We start from the raw sequence: 19515 nt of genomic DNA, 5'->3' as shown, positions 1-19515 counted from the left end.
GAGGTACTGTCACAAACAGACAAACAAAACACCACCACCACCACCACCAACACAGAACCTTCGGGAATCTAACAAAAATGTAGTTTTGGTCAATTCTTCCTATTTTAAATTCCTGATATTTCCTTACATGCTAATGCAAAGGGAAATGAAAGCACTGGTGAGACCTAGGCTGGAGGGGCTTGCCCTAGGCTCACCATATGTTACCTCTGGGTGACCCCTTCAAAATCTCCAGAGACATCTGGGGTGAGGAATAAGCCAATGTCAGCGTCTCAGAAAAGGTTTTCACTTTAGGCCTTCCTGAAGCAGGAGCCTAGAGCATTGGGATCTAGCTGGAGCATATTGTGCTCTCTTAAGCATTTCCCAGCAAGTGACCTGGATACAGGGCTGCCTCTAGGATGTGGGTGATCGGTTACCAGAGTTCTGAGTTCAGTTGGGGTCTGTCATCAAGGAAGTAAGATCACTTTTTCAAAGTTTCATCCTCTAGGCTCCTTGCTTTCTTCCATAAAACCCATTCAAAGGCCCTGCTGGGCTACTGGCTGCTCACTCTGCCTGCATGTCAACTCTTTGCCTGTGCACAATTATGGAAGCACAGCCCTCCTCAGTTCCTTGAAAATATCCGAATGAAGCCAGGGCCTCAGGTGTGAGGTCATAGATCTGAGTAAGAACCTACTTTTTCTTATTAGTTCTGTGACACTAGAAAAGTTAGTGTGGGTTTGGGGGCCTTTCAACCTGTGCAGTGGGTAGCATGCCAGCATCTCCTTCCTAGGGAATTCATCACGTGTGTATGAGATAAAACTTGTAAAACTCATGGTATGGCACCCTATGTAGATAAATGAACACACTTAGAGATAAAAGAACTGTAAGGAGGAATGGGAGGTAGCATAGAATACAACTCAAACAGGCCTGTATCCAGCAGTGTGATATTGGCAAGTCGCTTCCCCTCTCAGCGTGTTTTCATTCTGCACCAGTAAGAGTTTGAGATACAATGAAAAGCAGATGTTGTCATCCTCTGACATTATTCCTGTCAGTGCCTTCTCATCATATTCAGAATCAGACCCACGTCCTTCATTGTGACCCATGTGGTGCGCAGACCACAGGAAGGCTCACCACACTAAGCGGTCCGTGGCTCCCTTCTGACTAACAGAATACAATAAACGTGATGGGATAACACATCTGTCTTCGATCAGGCTGTTGTAGCAAAGATAGACTGAACCACTTAACAACAGAATGTTCTTTCTCACAGTTTTGGAGGACAGAAGTTGAAGATCAGAACGTCAGCATGATTGAGGTCTGGCGAGAACTCGCTCTTCTGAGCTTCAGACTGTAGACTTTACATTGTGTTTTTACCTGACAGATAGTGGAGGAGGGAGCTCTCTGCATTTTTTTTTTTTTGTTTTTGTGTAGAGAGCCAGTAATCTTGTTCCTGAGGGTTTCACCTTCAGGACCTAATTACCTCCCACTTCCTAGTACTGTTACACTGGGGGCTAGGATTTCAACATGCACCATTGTTGGTGGGGAAATGTTCAGTCTATTGTGACTCTCATTATGTCCTTATCAAAAAAGCTGTCATTTTCTCCTGTTGACTTTCTCCTGTGTTTCCTCCCTCAATCTCTCTCGATTTCTCTTATCTCTTCTACTTACTCTGTTCAGTGTTTTCTCCCTCCTTTTCTGCCAATGTCTTTCTCTTTCTCTGTCAATATGTATTTCTCTCCCCGTCTTTCTACTGCATTCCTCATGTTCAGAAAGCAAGCTCCAGTGTTATAAGCTGCCTATTCAGCAGCCCACACAACAGAGAAAGAGGGAGTGCCCAGGCCCCGGGAGACCCTCAGGCTGTCAGTCTACACTGAATCCGGCCAATACCCACATGAGCGTGCTTGGAAGCCAATCCTCCCGCAGCCCAGCTTCAGCTAAGAACAGCCCCAGCCTCATGGAGCCCCATGTGCAGGAAACCAGCACAGCTGTGTCCAGATTCCGGTCCACATAAGTTGTGAAACAGCAAGCATTTGTTGTTAAAGGTGTTAAGTTTGGGAACAATGTTGCCAGAGAGAAGCAGATCACTAACTTCTTCTTCCAGGCCCCAGAGTCCTCCTTCCCTCTCCTTTTCTCTTCCCCAGGCTCCCTCTGGCCCCCACTGACCTCTTTATCACATCCTCTGCCAAAGTCACTTCTGCCTGCGTGTCTCTGTACCAGGAGTGGCATCTCCCTGACACGTTATTCCCAGACTTGTGCAGGGCTGGCCCTCTGTTGTCATCCTGGTCATGGCACAAATGTTACCTCAGTGAGGCATTTGGGTCCCTCAAATGCTATGGCCCCCCGCCCTCCCTCCCAACATCCTACTTTAATTATAGCATTTACTCTTTTACATGTACTTGCTTTAGTGTTTTTGTCTGTATGTCCTCAGACTGTGGGCTCCTTGAGTGGGGGAAAGGGCCACTCAATCATCTCTCAGCACCACATGCTGGGCTCACCAGGGCAATTGGCACAGGTTTACTTCTGTGGCAGTGTTGCTGAGTGAATAAATGAGGAATTGTCTAATCTCCTTGTCTGCTTCTGATCACCTCATAATGACCTATTTATTTCTTTTAACAATAATTATAGTTGATAGTAAAATATAAATGGCAAAATAATTTCTGAAGTTTCCTGTTGAGTATTTGTGGCAGCTTTTATTATATAAATAGCCCCATGAAGATTTTACGTTTTATAGCTTTTACATATTGATTTTTTATAAAAAACTGTTTTAATTCTGAGTTGTAACAATAAACTTTATAGTCTATCTCCAAATTCTTCTATAGTTTAATAATTTTATTCTAATTTTTATGAATGATTTTCATCCCAATATTTATTTTGGAAAGAGAAATTCTACAAGTTTCCTAGCAGGTCAGGCCAATCACAGTTTGTCATCCAGGATTTAGCATCTTATGTTCCAATTAACAGGTGTACAAGTCGGTATGTCAAGTAACCCTGGGCCATATGTGCCCTAAATAATTCTAAATTATTTGATGAATATTTAATTTTCTTTAGTTTTTTAAAATCGTTAATTATAACTTGTTCATGTACAACTCTGAACTCATGCGCTAGATTTAAATTCTGCAGTTGCTTACAAATCTGGCTCATAGTAAAGGTTGATCTTTAGATGAAACAAACAATTTGGGGAAGTATGACAGTTGGGAAAATAATTTCAGAACAAAAAGCAAGAAGGAGAAGTCAACGGTGGAGCAAAAGGAGAGGGATCAGAATGATAAGGGGCAGGAGGGAGAGCTGCATGCCAGGAGCCAACCGAAGGACAAGGAGGGGAAGGATTTACCAAAAAATGTGTCTAGTTTTTGTTGCTTCTGATTGTAAATTTTTTCATCTTTAGCCACAACGTATTTTAGTGGAGCAATGTTTAATTCAGAATTACATGTAGAGCCTTGTGCCTACCAACTAAAAATACTGCCCATTGGACCTGAGGAATCTTTGTTTTCCTAAAGTGCCTCTCAAAGGAACAATGTTTCTCTAGTCAACATTCATTAATGTGGCCATTAAAGGTTCAAATAATCCTTGATGAAGAAATGCTATTCAGAGAAATAAGTGTAAGAATTGTAAAGTATATATAAGTACCAATAGTTTTATCCTAAAATGAGGAGTGTTTAGAGTACAGTTTGTGTGTAATCCTGTGTACCTAATATCTCAGCCCTAATGCAATGGTTGGCCATATCTTAAAGCAGAAAAAAGCCTATGACTCTAGTGGGTATAAAACCATAGAAAACATGCTATATGGATTAAATATTTTTTAACATGAAAAAAGTGAAAGGAGAATGTAACCAGTTTCACAGTAACTGACAGTAACATTTATCCAAATTGATGCTGATCGAGGGAAAAACCACTAACTGTCCCCTCTGTGAGGTTAGCTGAAACAATTGGCACAAAGGTCCTATGCCTGTGGTCTACCCTCAGATTGTTCTTATAAAAATGTAGCTTTAGGCATTATAACACAGAACAGTAACACAAGGATAGCACAATGGGATGAAGATGGCCTGATTCTACCAAGAATGTCAATGAAATGGGGTCTACAAAATCTAGGTACCAAACTGAGAATAAATAGTTGCAGAACTCAATAGAAGAGAACAGAGTTCAGCTCTTGTGCTGACTTACCACATTATCATGCACTTGACAAGTCAGGAAAAGCAAGGCAAAGGCAACGTTCATGGGTGGTGCACATAGTCAAGGCTGCCACCTATGGCAGTGGGTAGTGCAGAATATGTTTCAATGGAATCTTCATGTGACCATGAAAATTAGCAGACCACCTGAGGTAAGTGCCCTATTCAAGTGTACCATTTTTACATATTTTATAACATAATTTTACTCTGCCTTTTCTGCTTATGTACACAAATGCTGACCATTGTGTTACAATTGCCTACAGTATTCAGCAAGGTAACATGCTGTACAGGTTTGTAGTTTAGGAGCAATAGACTATACTGTATAGTCTAGGTCTGCAATAGGCTATACCACCTAGGTTTGTGTAAGTACATTCTATGATGTTCACACAATAATCATATTATACAATGGTACATTTCTCAAGATATATCCCCATTATTAAAAATGCATGATTGTATAAAAAATAAAATGAATGTTGAGAGTGTGAAATTGCCATCTATTGTTTTACAACATGTAACCCCAAAACTTGTGGCATAAAATCACAAGATTTATTACCTAATTGAGTTTCTGTAAATGAGAAATTCAAGAACGATTTATCATGGTGGTTGTGCCTCAGGACATCTCATGTTATTACAGTCAGATTTCAATTAGGTCTGCCATTCAAAGGCTTGACCGAAACTAGAAGATCCACTTTCAAGTTTGCTAACATTCATGGCCTGCAAGTTGGTGGGGTTTGTAGTTGAAGGCCTCAGGTTCTCTCCACATAGATTTTTTGTAGGGCTGCTTGACTGTTCTCACCAAATAGCTACTGGTTTCTTCCAGAATGAGTGGCTTAGGAAAAAGCAATGCATTACTGGCAAAATCTTTTATGACCTAGACTCAGAAGTCACACATAGTCACTTCCGTCACATTCTATTCACCAGAAAGGATTTTTAAGTTTGACATACCTTCAAAAAGAAGAGAATTAGGGTCTATGAGAGGACTTCAGTAAGTCTGTGAAAAAGTGAAAGTAAAACACAAAAATAAAATATGTAAACTTTATTTCTCAACATAAGCTTCATCAAGTTCAAGACACTTTTATAAGGAATAATACCAGCCTTTAGTCTATCCCTACAAAAAGTAAGGCCCTGGGAATTTAACCATGTCAAGAAAATATTTTTTACATTATTAACTGTAGAAAAATTGGTATCCTTTAAAGTTTTTTTTTTTAATCAGAAAAGAAAAAGAAGTTAGAGGGAGCCAAATCAGGGCTAAAAGGTGGATGCTTAATAATTTTCTATGGAAACTTTGCAAAATTGTCTTTTTTTTTTTTTGAGACGGAGTCTCGCTCTGTCGCCCAGGCTGGAGTGCAGTGGCCGGATCTCAGCTCACTGCAAGCTCCGCCTCCCGGGTTTACGCCATTCTCCTGCCTCAGCCTCCCAAGTAGCTGGGACTACAGGCACCCACCACCTCGCCCGGCTAGTTTTTTGTATTTTTTAGTAGAGACGGGGTTTCACCGGGTTAGCCAGGATGGTCTGGATCTCCTGACCTCGTGATCCGCCCGTCTCGGCCTCCCAAAGTGCTGGGATTACAGGCTTGAGCCACCACGCCAGGCCAAAATTGTCTTTTTTTTTAATGAGAGGAATGAGGAGGAACATTGTTGTGGTGGAGAGGAATTCTCTGGCAAAATTTTCTGGAAATTTTTCTTCTAAAGCTTTGGCTAAATTTCTCAAAATACTCCATAACAGCATGTGTTATTGGGTTTTTGTTTGTTTGTTTTGGGCCCTCTAGAAAGCCAAGAGGCAAAATGCCTTGAGCATCCTAAGACACCATTGCTATGAGCCTTGTTCTAGACCAGTAACCTTTTGCTGGGACTGGACCATTTACACCGCTTGGTAGCCATTGTTTTGTGTTTTGTCTTGAAAATTTCACTGGAACATCTGCGTATGACTTCCTCACACAATTATTTGAAGAAATGCTTCAGCATCTTGATTGCACTTATGTACAATTTCAGTTGAAAGCTCTGCTCCTGTCTGCAGCTGATCTAGGAACAAGAGTTTTTGCATCTATTGAGTGGAAAATTTTTCAAAATTGTGTAAATTTAATCAGTTGAGATAGCTGTGGTGTTGACTGTTGTTTATACTGTTGTCATTCCTAAAGCAGGGCATGAACAAGATTAATTTCTTTTCTGGTGAATTAACATGAATCGTCTGCCGCTGCAGGCTTTATCTTCAACGCCTTATCCCTTCTTAAATGAGGTATTCATTTGTATACTTGTGAAAGTTGGGGGGACATTGTCCTCATAAATTGTTATAAAGAATCAGTGATTTTACTATTCTTTCACCCAAAATTGCCATAAATTTGATGTTTATTTTTGCTTTACTTTTAGCAGAATTCACGCTGCTGTAATAGGATCTCTTTTCAAACTGGTGTCTTACTTTCCTTATTATAATTCCTCAAATTAGATCCTGTTCAGACATGTTATAACAAAGTTAGTACAAATTTATTCAGGTGCAAAACATTTTTGAAATCTATGGAGTTTCTTCATAACATGCATTTCCCATGAACTTTTTGAAGATCCTTCATACTTTTTGAAGAGTTTCAAATAATTTTGAACATATTTTTAAACTGTTACAAGAAAATTTTCTATAGAACTGAATTTCAGATTTATCAAGTTTGTAATAGATATAATAACCAATGGAAATACCAGATGGGCAGCTTAGCTATTGAAATAGAATTGGAGTTAAATGATTATAGAGAAATTCAGTAAAGACCTGCAAGCATTGAAAAGCATTAAAAAATTTAGAAATAAAATAGCAGGATCATAGGTACCATTTAAGAGGAGAGAGATCAGAAAAAAATAAGAACATGGAGAAGGACCAATAATAGAAAATGTTATGTAAAATTTAAGTATAGTGAAGCCATTGCTGTTCTCCACAGGAGCACTGACATTTCTTTGTCAATAGTATCACTGAAACTTCTGCTTCCATTTCCAAAATCTTGTCTTTGTGAAGCAGGTTTTTTTGTTGTTTTTTGGTTTGTTTGTTTGTTTGCTTGCTTGTTTGTTTGTTTTGTGCAATGATGGCAATCAAAATAAGAGTATAAAGTAGACTGGACATAAGCACCACATTCTGGGGGTCGCTGTCTCCCATCACCCTGATAGCACTGTCTAGTTGCAGGGAAACAAGCTCAGGGCTCCCACTGATTCTACATTATGGTGAGTTGTATAATTATTTCATTATATATTACGATGCAATATAATGAAGTAAGAAATAAACGTAATATACTTGAATCATCCTGAAACCATCCCCCTGCCCAGTCCATGGATAAGTTGTCTTCCATGAAACTAGTCCCTGGTGCCAAAAAGATTGGAGCCTGCTGCAATATAGAAAGAAAAATATAAAGAGAGGAAAACACAAAATCTATAACACCTTTAATAATATATGCACTGATGCTCTACAGAATACACTAATTATATTCATTTATTTAAGTATCAACCAATACCTACAAATCAATACAAATGCCTGGAATTGTTTTAGGAGAACAGTGAATGAAAGAGCAAGAGAGAAAGATAGCAAATTAAAAATATACATGTATGATTATGAAAGCAAGACCCCATCTCTATAAAAAATCTACACATGCACGTCAAGTAGTAATGAGTACTAAGAACAAAAATGAGGAATGAGAGAAGAAAAAGACGGATAATTTAATTCATGTCGAATGACCAAGGAAGTTTTTCTGCAATTACAGTGGTTACCATCGCAGGTTTTAGAGTCAGACAGAGGCCAGTTTTAATCCTGGCTCTGCATCTTATAGCTGGGTGTCCCATGGACAATTTATTCCACTTTTAAATCTTATTTCTAATTTTTAATTTCTAAATGTTTATTATTAGAAATAGAAGCACAGGAACAAACATAAACAAAGAATCAAGCACAGAAAAATGATGAGACTGTATAATGAATCAAGAATAATGATTATAAAAATGGAGACAATAAAACTGCCAAACTTATTAGACAATTCTGAAGATTAGAAGATACATATATATAAAGAATTTAGCATGTCATGTGGCATATAGTTAACTCATGGTAACTACAATTATTATTCTCATATTACTAAGGGAAATATGTATCATACTTGGGCATTAAAAAAGCTGTGAGACATACTTTTTCAAATTATGCAAACACATAATTAAAAATTCAATTTTATGTTAAATAGTTCTACCTTTAACATTTTTAAAAGATTCCTTGAAAGCATATGTCAAAAATCTCATGTAATGCTTTCTGCTTCTTAACCAAAGTTTAGAGAAACTTAACAATCAAGCTCTTAAAATGTAGTTACATTAAATAAACTATTTAAAGCAAGAATAAGCACAAGAGCTTTAACTTCTTAAAAACTGCTTAAGCATTTCAACTGAAAAATCATTTGTCTTTCAAATACACAGGAATCTGTTTAGAAAAATTTTAACTAGAAAAAGTTGGAATTCTAAAGTGAAAAGTGCCTAAGGCCATAAAATTTTTTTACAGATTTTAATTTAGATGTCAACTGTGGGGAAAAAAAATTCTCTGAAGTTTGCTTTTATACCATCAAAGACTTATTTTTTATTACCAGCAATACAGAGTGACTCATTCATGTTGAATTTTGAAGTTGGCTAATTTTTAAGGATTTCTCAGTCACCTACCACGATTTCATCTCAGAAACCAAGATCTCAATTTCATATAGACATTTGGAATATTAAAACAGAAGGTTAAATGCTTCAAAATAATATTCATGTAGAGGCTTGCATATGTGGACCAGGAATCTCCATGTATTACAAAGTTTATGGGAACATAACAAATGTTGATACACATATTTAATTCTGAAATAAAAACTTACAACAAATAAAATTTTAACAAATCAAGAAAATTCTGTAGGTTACACATTTTATGTCTAAAAATACATGTATTAAACACTGAAGGATGGATAAAAGAAGAAATCACAAGAGAAAAAGAAAATATCTACAGACAAATTGAAAATATGAAATACTGAAAGTTAAGAGACATCAAAAACAGTAGCATAAGAGAAAAATTTATAGCCACAAATGATTATAAAAAGTAGGATATCAAATTAAAAACTTAACTTTATACCTAACGAATTAAAACCAGAGGGAAAAGGAGGGAACTAAAAGCTAGCAAAATTTTAAAAAATGTTAAAGATAGCAGTGGAAATAAGTGAAATAGAGAATAGAAAAATATCAACAATCAACAAAACCAAGTTTGTTCTCTGAAAAAGTTCAACAAAACTGACAAACCTTTAACTAGATGGACTAAGAGAAAAAAGAATACTCAGATTACAAAACTCAAAAATCAAATGGGTACATTACTACAAATTTTTGGAGTAAAAAAGGAATGTAAGAGAGAACCATAAGAAACTGTACTCTTAAAAATTGAATAACCTAAATAAAATGAAAAAATTCCTAGAAACAAAAACCTACTAAGACTGAATCAGAAAAGTTGAATAAACCTATTCAGCAAGGAGATTCAGCAAGAAGACTGCATCAGTAATCAAACACCCAGCAACAAAAAAAGCCTGGACCAGATGGCTTCACTGTTGAATTCTACCCAAAGTTTAAAACAAAATTAACACCAGTTTTTCTCAAACTTTTTCAAAGCATTGAAGAGGATGTAACATTTTCTAACTTACTCTACGAGGCCAGTATTACCCTGACACCAAGTCAGACAAAGACACCATAAGAAAACTACAAACAAACATCCCTTACAAATGCTGATGCAAAAATCCTCAACAAAATACCAGCAATTCAAATTTAGCAGTGCATTAAAAGGATTATACACTATGAATGAGTATAATTGACTCCTGAAATAAAAATATGTTCCAACACATGAAAATCAGTATAATATCACATTAACATAAAGAAGGAAAAAACCCTCATGTGATCATTTAATCAAAGAAAAGCATTTGTCAAAATTTAACCCACATTCATGATAAAATATACTTAATAAACTATAAAAAGAAATAAAACACCTTAACTTAATGTTATATTTTAAAACACACACACACACAGAGCTAACATTATGGTGAAAGACTGAAAGCTTTTACCCTAAGAGTAAAAACAAGGATGCCTGCTTTTACTACTTCTATTTAATATAGTACTGAATGTTCTAGTTAGTTAAAACAATAAGGCAAGTAAAATAAAAGATACTCCAATTTTTTAAAAATTAAAATTATCTGTTCGCAGATGACAATCTTATATGTTAAAAATCTTTTAGTTTCTGTGAGATAAACAGTCAGATGCAATAAATAAAAGTCAGCAATACTGCAGGATACAATATCGATACACAAAAATCAGCTGTATTTCTATAATCACAATAAACTATCTGAAGAAGAAATCAAGACATCGATATCATTTATGATAGCGTAGCATCAAAAGAATACTTAGAAACCAACTTAACCAAGGACATGAAAAACCTGTACAGGAAAAACTATAAACATTGCAGAAAAAATATTAAAGATGATACAAATAAATGAAAAGACATCATGTGTTGATGGATTGGAAGACAAAAGCTTGTCAAGATGCCATTGTTTTCTATAGTCATCCATGGATTCAATAAAATCACTATGAAAATTCCAATATTTGCAAAAATAGAAAAACCTATTCTAAAATTCAGATAAAATCTCAAAAAACTCCAAGTAGCCAAATCAATCTTAAAAACTAACAAAGTGAGAGGACTAACACCTCTTGGTTTCAAACTTACTGCAATGCTTCAGTACCCAAAACAATGTTGTATCAACATAGAGACAGACATAAAGACCAACGCAATAGAAATAAAGAACCAAAAAATGTGGTCATGATTTTTAACAAGGGAGCCAAAACTATTCAATGGGGAAAGGACAGTATTTTTTAAATGGTGTTAACAAACAAATATTTACATGGAAAACAATGAAGCTGGAAACCCTTACTTTACACCATATAAAAAACTTAATTTCAAATGGACCAAACATCTAATTGTAAGAGCTGAAACCATAAAACCCTTGGAAGAAAACATAGGAAAAAAGTTTCATAACATAGAATCTGGTAATAATTTCTAGGATATGACAGTGAAAGCACAGACAACAACAGCAACAAACAACATACATGAAAAGAACTTAAAGTGAAAAGCTTTTATGTATCTGAAGATACAATGAATAGATTGAAAATACAATTCACGGAGGGGGAGAAAATACTCACACATTATATATTTGATAAGTAATTAATATCCAGGCTATATAAAGACCTGAGCGACAACAACAAAACACTCAAATTTAAACATGAGCAAAGGTTTTAAAATATACATTTCTTTAAAGAAGATATACAAATGACCAGTAAACACAGTATAAGGTGCGCATCACTAATCATGAGAAAAATGTAAATCCAAACCACAATGCAATACCAACTGACACATATAAGTACAGCTACCATCAAAAAACCCAACACCACCAAATCAAACAACACAGCCCCAGAAAACAGCAAATGCTGGATGTGGAGAAGCCAGGACTCCTGCACACCGCCGGTGGAAAAGTAAGATGGCACAGCCACTGTGGACAACAGTAATCACAATAGGATCCAGTAATTCCACATCTGGGTATATACCCCAAAAAACTGAAAGCGCGAATTTGCACACCCATGTTTATAGCAGCATTCACAAGAGCCAAAGGCTAGAAAAAGCCCAAAAGTCCATCTACAGATGAATGGATAAGCAAATATGATCAACATACACAATGATGTATTCAGCCTTGAAAAGAAATTCTAATACATGCTACAACACAAACCTTGAAAAGATTAAAACAAAAAATGCAAATATTCTATGCTTTCCACTTTTATAATGTACCTAGAGCAGTTAAATTCACAGACACAGAAAGTAGGATGTGGTTTCCAGGGGATGGGGGAAGGGAAATGGGAGCTATTGTTCCGTGGATATAGAGTTTCACTATGGGATGATAAAACAGATTTGGAAATGAATAGTGGTGATAGCTGCACAACAATGTATTTGTACTTCATGTTCTAAAAAATTCTGTTATACATATTTTACCAAAGTAAAAAAAAATTAATATTTAAAAATCTACATGCTTCTTTGAACTGTTTCTTTACATCCCTTATCCATTTTTCAATTTGGCTGTTGGTCTTTTAATATATAGGATATATATATATATATGTAACCCAAATCAGCATTTTGTCTGTCACGTATGTTGCAGATCTATTTCCCCAGTTTGTTGACTTTTGACTTTGAGGCATTTTTCTCTCATAGAAAGTTTTAATTTTTATGGAATCAAATGCATCCGTCTTCTATTCAAAGACTTATTTATGGGCATAGTGTTTCAGTTTAGGATGATAAAGAAGTGGTAGATATGGATAAAGGAGATGGTTGTACAACACTGTGAATATACTGGATGCCGCTGAGCTGTTCGTTTAACCATGGTTAAAATGGTAAGTTTTATGTTATATGTATTTTACCACCAAAAAAGGGCCAGGCTTAGATGTTTATAGGTTAGGGGTTTGGAGTACCTGTAACATGTATTCCCCTCCAGGGCTCTAATTTGTAAAACACCCACACAAGAAAAGTAGACACTGACTTCACAAATCTCCTTACAAGTCCCACAGCAGAGGCTGTCTGGGAAAGCAGAGGTGGAAAAAGTCACATAAACTTGAGGTCGATGTGAGACCTCCCGTCCCCTGCTCTGGAATCAGATGGAGGAAGGCACGCATGCAGGCCTAGCTGGAGAGATGAGCTGAGGTGGGCAGAACAGTCCTCCCACGAGCCTAGACCTTAAGTGCTCTCACGTGCTCTCAGGAATGTATCGAACCAAGAAAGCAGGCTAGGAGGGTAACACATCTACCTGTATACAGGCAGCTATGAAATGTCTGAGCTGAGCAAGTGATGCACAAGGAGACGGAAGCAGTATGACCTTTACACAGTGACCTGGCTCAAATCATTTCAGGCTCTCATTAACCAGGTGAGCCCCTCTTTCTCTCTGAGGTAGGTAAACTTGAGGGGGTAAAGTGGGATTTGGGGATAATGGAAAAGAAAGCCTGATAGCATTTCTTCTAACTCTTATAAATAAAAATTAAAACATAAATGCCCTTCCTCAGGGCCCACATGTTAGGTGAAAAAAATGTTTGTCATCTCAGTCATGTGACGTGCACTTTAGCAGAGCAGTACACACGTGGTCATTTATCCTTTCCCTCTGCATGTTTTATGCGTTTTGTTTTATAATGTACCTGATCCACTTGTCTCATCATGCTAGTTGCAAACAAGGCCACTGAATGTCACAGCAGGTGGCCAGCGTGTCTGTGAAGGGCAGAAACTGGGGCAGCCAAACGGCTGGCAGAGGCCAGCTAGCAAGTACCCGATGCCCACTCCATAGAGGACTCCACACTTGAAAGACAAGGTAAGCAAGTGTCAGGCTGCCTCACTCGTTGTCCCCCCAAATAAAAAAATAAATAAAAGTAACTCCTCCAGGGAACGTGTGTACACATCAAAGTACATGCACACAGCTACACGCAAAGAGGAAAGGCTGGGAAGCAGTCAAACCCACCTCTGAACACCAGTTACTTGTGGGGAAGGAGCAGGTGAAGCCGGTTGCCAGCATTATTCACCTTTTCCACTCATGAGCTTGCATCAGTTTTGGCAATTTCTCATAAAGGCAATTTTTACTCCCTGGTGATCACCCAGGTCCCGCAAAACTGAGCCACCAACAACCACCTGCACCATTTCCCATGAGGCCAAATAATGGCTTCCCTCAAAGCTCAGCCCTCCCACCCACCTCCCAGTCCTGTCCCATGCAGGGGGTACTGGCCTCCTGGGGTTCAGGAATCCAGGCCAAACCCAACCCATAGATGGTTGGTGAAACCAGCATGTATCCAAGGGCCTTTCCCCAAGCTGGACCGTGTGCCCACTGCATAGATATGCCTGTGCTTGCTCCCCTAGGACAGAAGACTCCCTTTTCCTACAGTTGGAATGAGAGATGGAGAGATTTGGTGGTGTCCTCTACAGGTCGGATGTTAATATGATGTGGTGCTCTTGGAAAAGCTTGCCTGAGTTAGGCGCTTTCTTAGCATGTGGTGTGTGCTGCCCCTTCAAGCTGCTGAAGTCCCAGAAGATAAGGGCTTCTGCAACCCCCATCTACTGGTGAGCAGAGGTCAGGTGATCTGCAGCCAGCCAAGCAGCTGCTTACTGGCCAACAGGCTGGATCTGCATCTCACTTGCAGAGGCCCTGCCTGGCTGCTGGGGTTGCCCTGAGACTCCTTCTGCCTCCTCTTCCCTCCACAGCTCTCCCGGCTTCTATTCACAGCTGTGGTCCAGGTGGGGAACACCTATGGATGCACAAGGGGGCAACTCCGCAGACTCCAGTGTGCAGAAGGGCCCCGGCTCCATGCTGTTTCCATATCCAAGCCCAAGCTTCATAGAGCTTCAGCAAATCCAAACCTCCCTGAATTCCCTGCAAAACCAAACTGAGCCCTACAACCCCCACTACACTGGTTAGCTGCCAGTCCCAGCCCCTGCTCCCTCATGGGCTGTCTGTACAGTTCTGAAGTTCTACAAGAATGTTGAGGTCCTAAGCCAACTCCCACCCAAAGAGGTAAACAACCCGGGGCCTCCAGGGGCAGAGAACATACCCAGACAAGTTCTGCTGCCTATAGGCTTGATGTCCTTCCCCTACAACAGGCCATGCTTGCCAGGTTGGGAGGGGGGGCTCCAGAAACTTGGGAAACCTGGGTCTGAAGCTAGCATATAGAAAAGGGCCTGGAAAAGCACCACTCCTGTCCATGAAGCCCCTAGACGGAACCAGGTAACTGGGAAGTACATGGGCACCAAGCCTGACCCCCACTCAGAGCCAGGTGGGAACTGCAGCAGTGACTTGCCCCCTCCGCCACTCTGTCTGTACCCCTACAGGAGGGAGGAACATCTAATCCCACGCGTGAGTGGAGACACTAGGTGTGGGCAGGTTCCAGTGGTTGCTACAGCTGAATCTTCCCAACCAGGCCCCATGCAAGGCCATCTCAGATGGATGCACACCTGGGTTGGGCAAGGACACCCCTCAGAGTGAGAGTCACTGAGGAGGACTGTCACTGAGGCCCCTTTTCCTGCTCTGAGAACAGGCTGGGGGAGTGTGGGGGACCTCTCCCACCTTCCAGATGCTTCCAGGAGCCACTTCTTTTGAGATGAGGCACTCTCCTGCCTGCCTGTTCCCATTTGGATGTAATAGGCCATTGCCAACATTCAGAGAACAAAAAGAAAGGGGCCTCGCCTGTCTTCCCTGACACATCTGAGGCAGGTGGGTATGCCCAAGTGGGCTAGAAACCGTACATCCGCCCACCCCCAGGCTATGCTGGCTTCATCTTATCTGTGTGATGGGGGTGGGGGGTGGGAATTACCAAGAGGTCATCACACAGGGCATGGACAAGTTCTACAAAAGCCAGGTTGAAGAGCACTGGCCTGGCATGCTGCCCAGCACCCAGCTCACACACCTATCTCTTATTTGACAGCTTCCCCAAAGCAGGCTTTGAAGTCCCCCAAGAAGCCTGGGGAGGAGACTCTGCCCGGCTAAAGGACCTATCACCACAAGTCTCATCCTGATGATCTTGGATTATTGTTGCCCTGAAGTTCTGGAGTGGGGGACAGAGGCAGCAGACGGTGCGCATTAGCCACCTTTCCAGAGGACATCAGCCCTCCAGACTGGGGCGGGTCAGACCTCCACTCTGGTGTTTTTCTCACTGATTGCCAGTTAGGGGAAGCGGCACTTGTGAGCACCTGCCTCTCTCCCCAGGTCCTGTTCAGAAACCCCATCTGTGCCTTTGGAGAGACTGCCCCGAGCACACAGGCCCAGCAACCACCATCTACGGCCCCCAGGACCTAATCCCCTTCTACATAAGGTTCAGTGCATGTGAGCATACACTGGGCTTGATTCCTGCCCACTGGTCCCTGCCAGATGTCCCATGCCCACCTCATTAAGAGAATGAGGCCACATGGACACACCCAGGCCATGATGATGATGGAACGGCTGGGGTCCTACTTGCCCACCCTTCATTGCTGGTTCAGAACCAACTGTCTGATCACATTCCTACCCTGGGGACATTATTGTCTACCAGGGTCACTGATCACTTTTAAAGTTCCAGAAACAGAGGGCCAGCTGGTCCCCTAGAAGTTTGGTACATGGGATAAGCCAAGCCTTGCCTTCAGGAACAGGTTTTCCACCACGTAGCTGCCCAAGGCCCAGGGCACCCCCAAGTTCATGTGAAGCCTGACTACCATGTCCACAGCCCATGCCGACCCCTCCTGGAACCACTGGAATGCTTGTTCCTGGGCGTGTGATAAGCCCAGACAGCTTCAGCCTTGCAGGACAACTATGCGCATCTGGCAGCAGTAGCCAAGAGCCTATAGAAAGAAGTTGGAGGTGAAACCAGATTCTACGAAAATACTTTATTAGGCAAAACCACATACTAAAAAACACTTTAAAATGCATCAGGAGAGGTGAAGACACAAACTAGTGTGTAGTGACACATGACTGTCAGAACACACTAAAGAATCCAGTTTCCCTACTCTACCCAGAAAAAGAAAGTTCTAGGCCACCTCCTCCTCAACACACTCAAACTCCTCCTGCTTGGCTGTGGCATCCTCCTGTTCTTGATACTGTTTGGCTAAGTAGTTCATGTTGCTCTAGGCCTCTATGAAATCTGTCTCATCCATTCCTTCGCCTGTGTACCAGTGGAGGTAGGCCCTGCTCCTGAACATGCTGTAAACTGCTCTGAGACACGCTTGAAGAGTTCCTTGATGGCCGTGTTATTCCCAATAACAACAGTCGAAGTTTTTAGCCCCCAGAGTGGGATGTTACAGAAGGCTGTTTTAATGGTCAGCAAAGTTGCTACTATTTTTATTTTGAAAGTTGAACATTTGTTCCTTCACCTCTCTCAGGCGTATTCGACCCCTGAAAATGGCAGCTGCCATTAGGTAGCTGCCATGACAGGGGTCGCAGGCTGTCATATGCCTAGTATCAAACATCTGCTGGGTAAGCTCAGCCACAGACAGGGCTGGGTACTGCTGGCTGCCCTGGCTGGTCAGTGGGGCAAAGTTAGGAATGAAGAAATGCAGCCGGGGAAATGGGACCATGTTCAGGGCCAGCTGCTGCAGGTTAGCATTCAGCTGGGCTGGGAAGTGCAGGCACGTGGTGACCCCACTCCTGGTAGCAGATGCCAGGTGGTTCAGATCACCATAGGTGGGTGTGGGCAGTTTTAGGGTGCTATCGCAGATGTCCAGTAAAGCTTCATTATCTAAATAGAATGTCCCATGTGAGTTTTCTATGCGCTCATTAAATGAGAGTGTTGTGTTATAGGGCTCCATCACGGTGTGTGACACCCTTGGGCGAGGGCAGGACGCTGAATGTGTTTATGATCTTGTCTGGATACTCCTCCCAGATCTTACTAATAAGAAGGGTACCCATCCCAGATCAAGTCCCCCCACCCAAGGAGTGGATCAGCTGGAAACCCTGCAGGCAGTCACAGCTCTCAGCCTCCTTTCTGACAACGTCCATCACTGATTCCATCAGTTTTGCGCCTTCTGTGTAGCGCCCCTTGGCCCAGATTTTTCCGGCCCCACACTGACCTGTAAGACAGTACAGCCAGTCACTCGATGGCCAAGTATACCGTCATCAGTGGTCACCACCACAATGCAAAATGGGCCAAGCATCACATGTGAGATGAAAGCGCCATTCACCCTGGAGGTGGAGCAAATGAACCCCCCTCCCCCAGAGTCACAGCAGCTTCCCCTGTTAGAAATCAAGTCGGGAGTCAAACCTGAGACAGGCTAACAGAACCTCCTGCAGATGGCTCCTGCCCATTTTCAGGGAAGGCAGTAGACAGGGCCCCAGCTCAGCTCCCTGCAGGGAGTTTACAGCAGTAGCTCCACACCTCGAGGAGACACCTGGGCCTTCCTCCCAAAACCCCTTTAGGAGAGGCAGATTGAGCGACTCGGAGGATAGGAGGGTGTTCAGGGGCCCTGGCTCCACAGTTCCCACAGCAATGACCTTGGGGCATTCCTAGATTTTGAGCTACCCTGGCTAAGGAGCCGCACCCCAGTCCTCACCCCCGCGCCAGCTCACCAAAGATGAAGTTGTCTGGCCTGAAGATCTGCCCCAAGGGCCCCAAGCACCGAGTTCATGGGGCCCGGCTCCAGATTCACGAGCACAGCGCGGGACATGTACCAGCCACCTGTGTGGGGCGGGAAGGCATTAGCGAGGGGAGGGCCGCCATTCCCAGGAGGGCCATCGGAGGACTGGGGTCTCACCCCTGGCCTCGTTGAAGTACACGTTGATGTGCTCCAGCTGCAGGTCGCTGTCCCCGTGGTAGGTGCCAGCGGAGTCGACGGCATGTTCATCAGAGATCGCCTCCCAGAACTGCAAGAGATTGGAGGGGCCAGACAGACCAGGGCTGAGTCACGGAGGCCTGGGAGCTGGAGGCACCCCAGCTCCTGTCCTAGCTCCTCTTCCACCCCCAGCCTCATCCACACCCCATCCCTAGCCTCCGTGTCCCTGGGATCCATCCCGGCCGCCTCGCCAGTCGCCCAGTTCCACCGTGTCCCCAGCAGGGAGCCCAGGGGTCGCAATGCAGGAGCACCGCCCCTCCACTGCTACTGCCAACATCTTCCCTGGCCACCAGGCAGGCCCGAGCTGGGCCCTCAGAGCCCCGGATGCCAACCTTGGTGCCGAAGTTGTTCCCGCATTGCCGGATCTGCATGAGCATAATCTCCCCCATGGCCTAGGTGGGATTAGAGCAGTAGGAGAAAGGCCAGAAGGAGTAGCAGATGCGCAGTGACCCAGCACGCCCTCCGCCAACCCTTACATAGCCGGGTGCCCACGTGCCTCAGCCTCGGATTGGGCTCCCAGAAGAAGCAACAGCTTTACTTCCACACAGGTGTACCCACCTGTGAATCCCTTGGAGTTGAACGTCCATTGGGGAGCTCAGGTGGGCTTGCTGTGGTCCTTTCCACGTTGGGGAAAGCTGGTCAGCTGGAGAACTTCCTCCCACGTCTTTAGTAAGACTAAATCCCTAGCTGACCTGAAACTGAATTTTCCAAAGCCTCTTGTTTCCATATTCACAGAGTACCTTTGCAACTGTCCTAGACCGATGACATATTTTTTTGTAATTGATGAGCCTTTTCATCTATTAGGAGATCTGTGGTTAGGAAAGGACACAGATGTTAACTCGACAGGACTTAATTGTAAGTTTGACTTTGGAGCAGTTCAAACCCACAGTAAGCTACGGGTGTTAGAGATAGGCCTCTGGTTTAGCTAGTCTTCTTTAGAGTAGGATTAGCCCCTTCACCTTTCCAGAGGACTGCGGTCTCCACGCAGAGTGAAGGTCATATTGGATTC

At 42.2% G+C, this 19515-nt stretch overlaps 1 pseudogene; it reads right to left on the bottom strand.

Annotated features, from left to right (window-relative positions):
* Positions 1-16709: 16709 nt before the first annotated feature.
* On the bottom strand, positions 16710-18895 carry LOC102126086 (tubulin beta-8 chain-like; annotated as a pseudogene).
* Positions 18896-19515: the final 620 nt, after the last annotated feature.

Source organism: Macaca fascicularis, chromosome 10 (genome assembly GCF_037993035.2).
Source record: "Macaca fascicularis isolate 582-1 chromosome 10, T2T-MFA8v1.1".
Lineage (NCBI taxonomy): Eukaryota > Metazoa > Chordata > Mammalia > Primates > Cercopithecidae > Macaca > Macaca fascicularis.
This window is presented reverse-complemented; position numbering and strand designations above follow the sequence as displayed.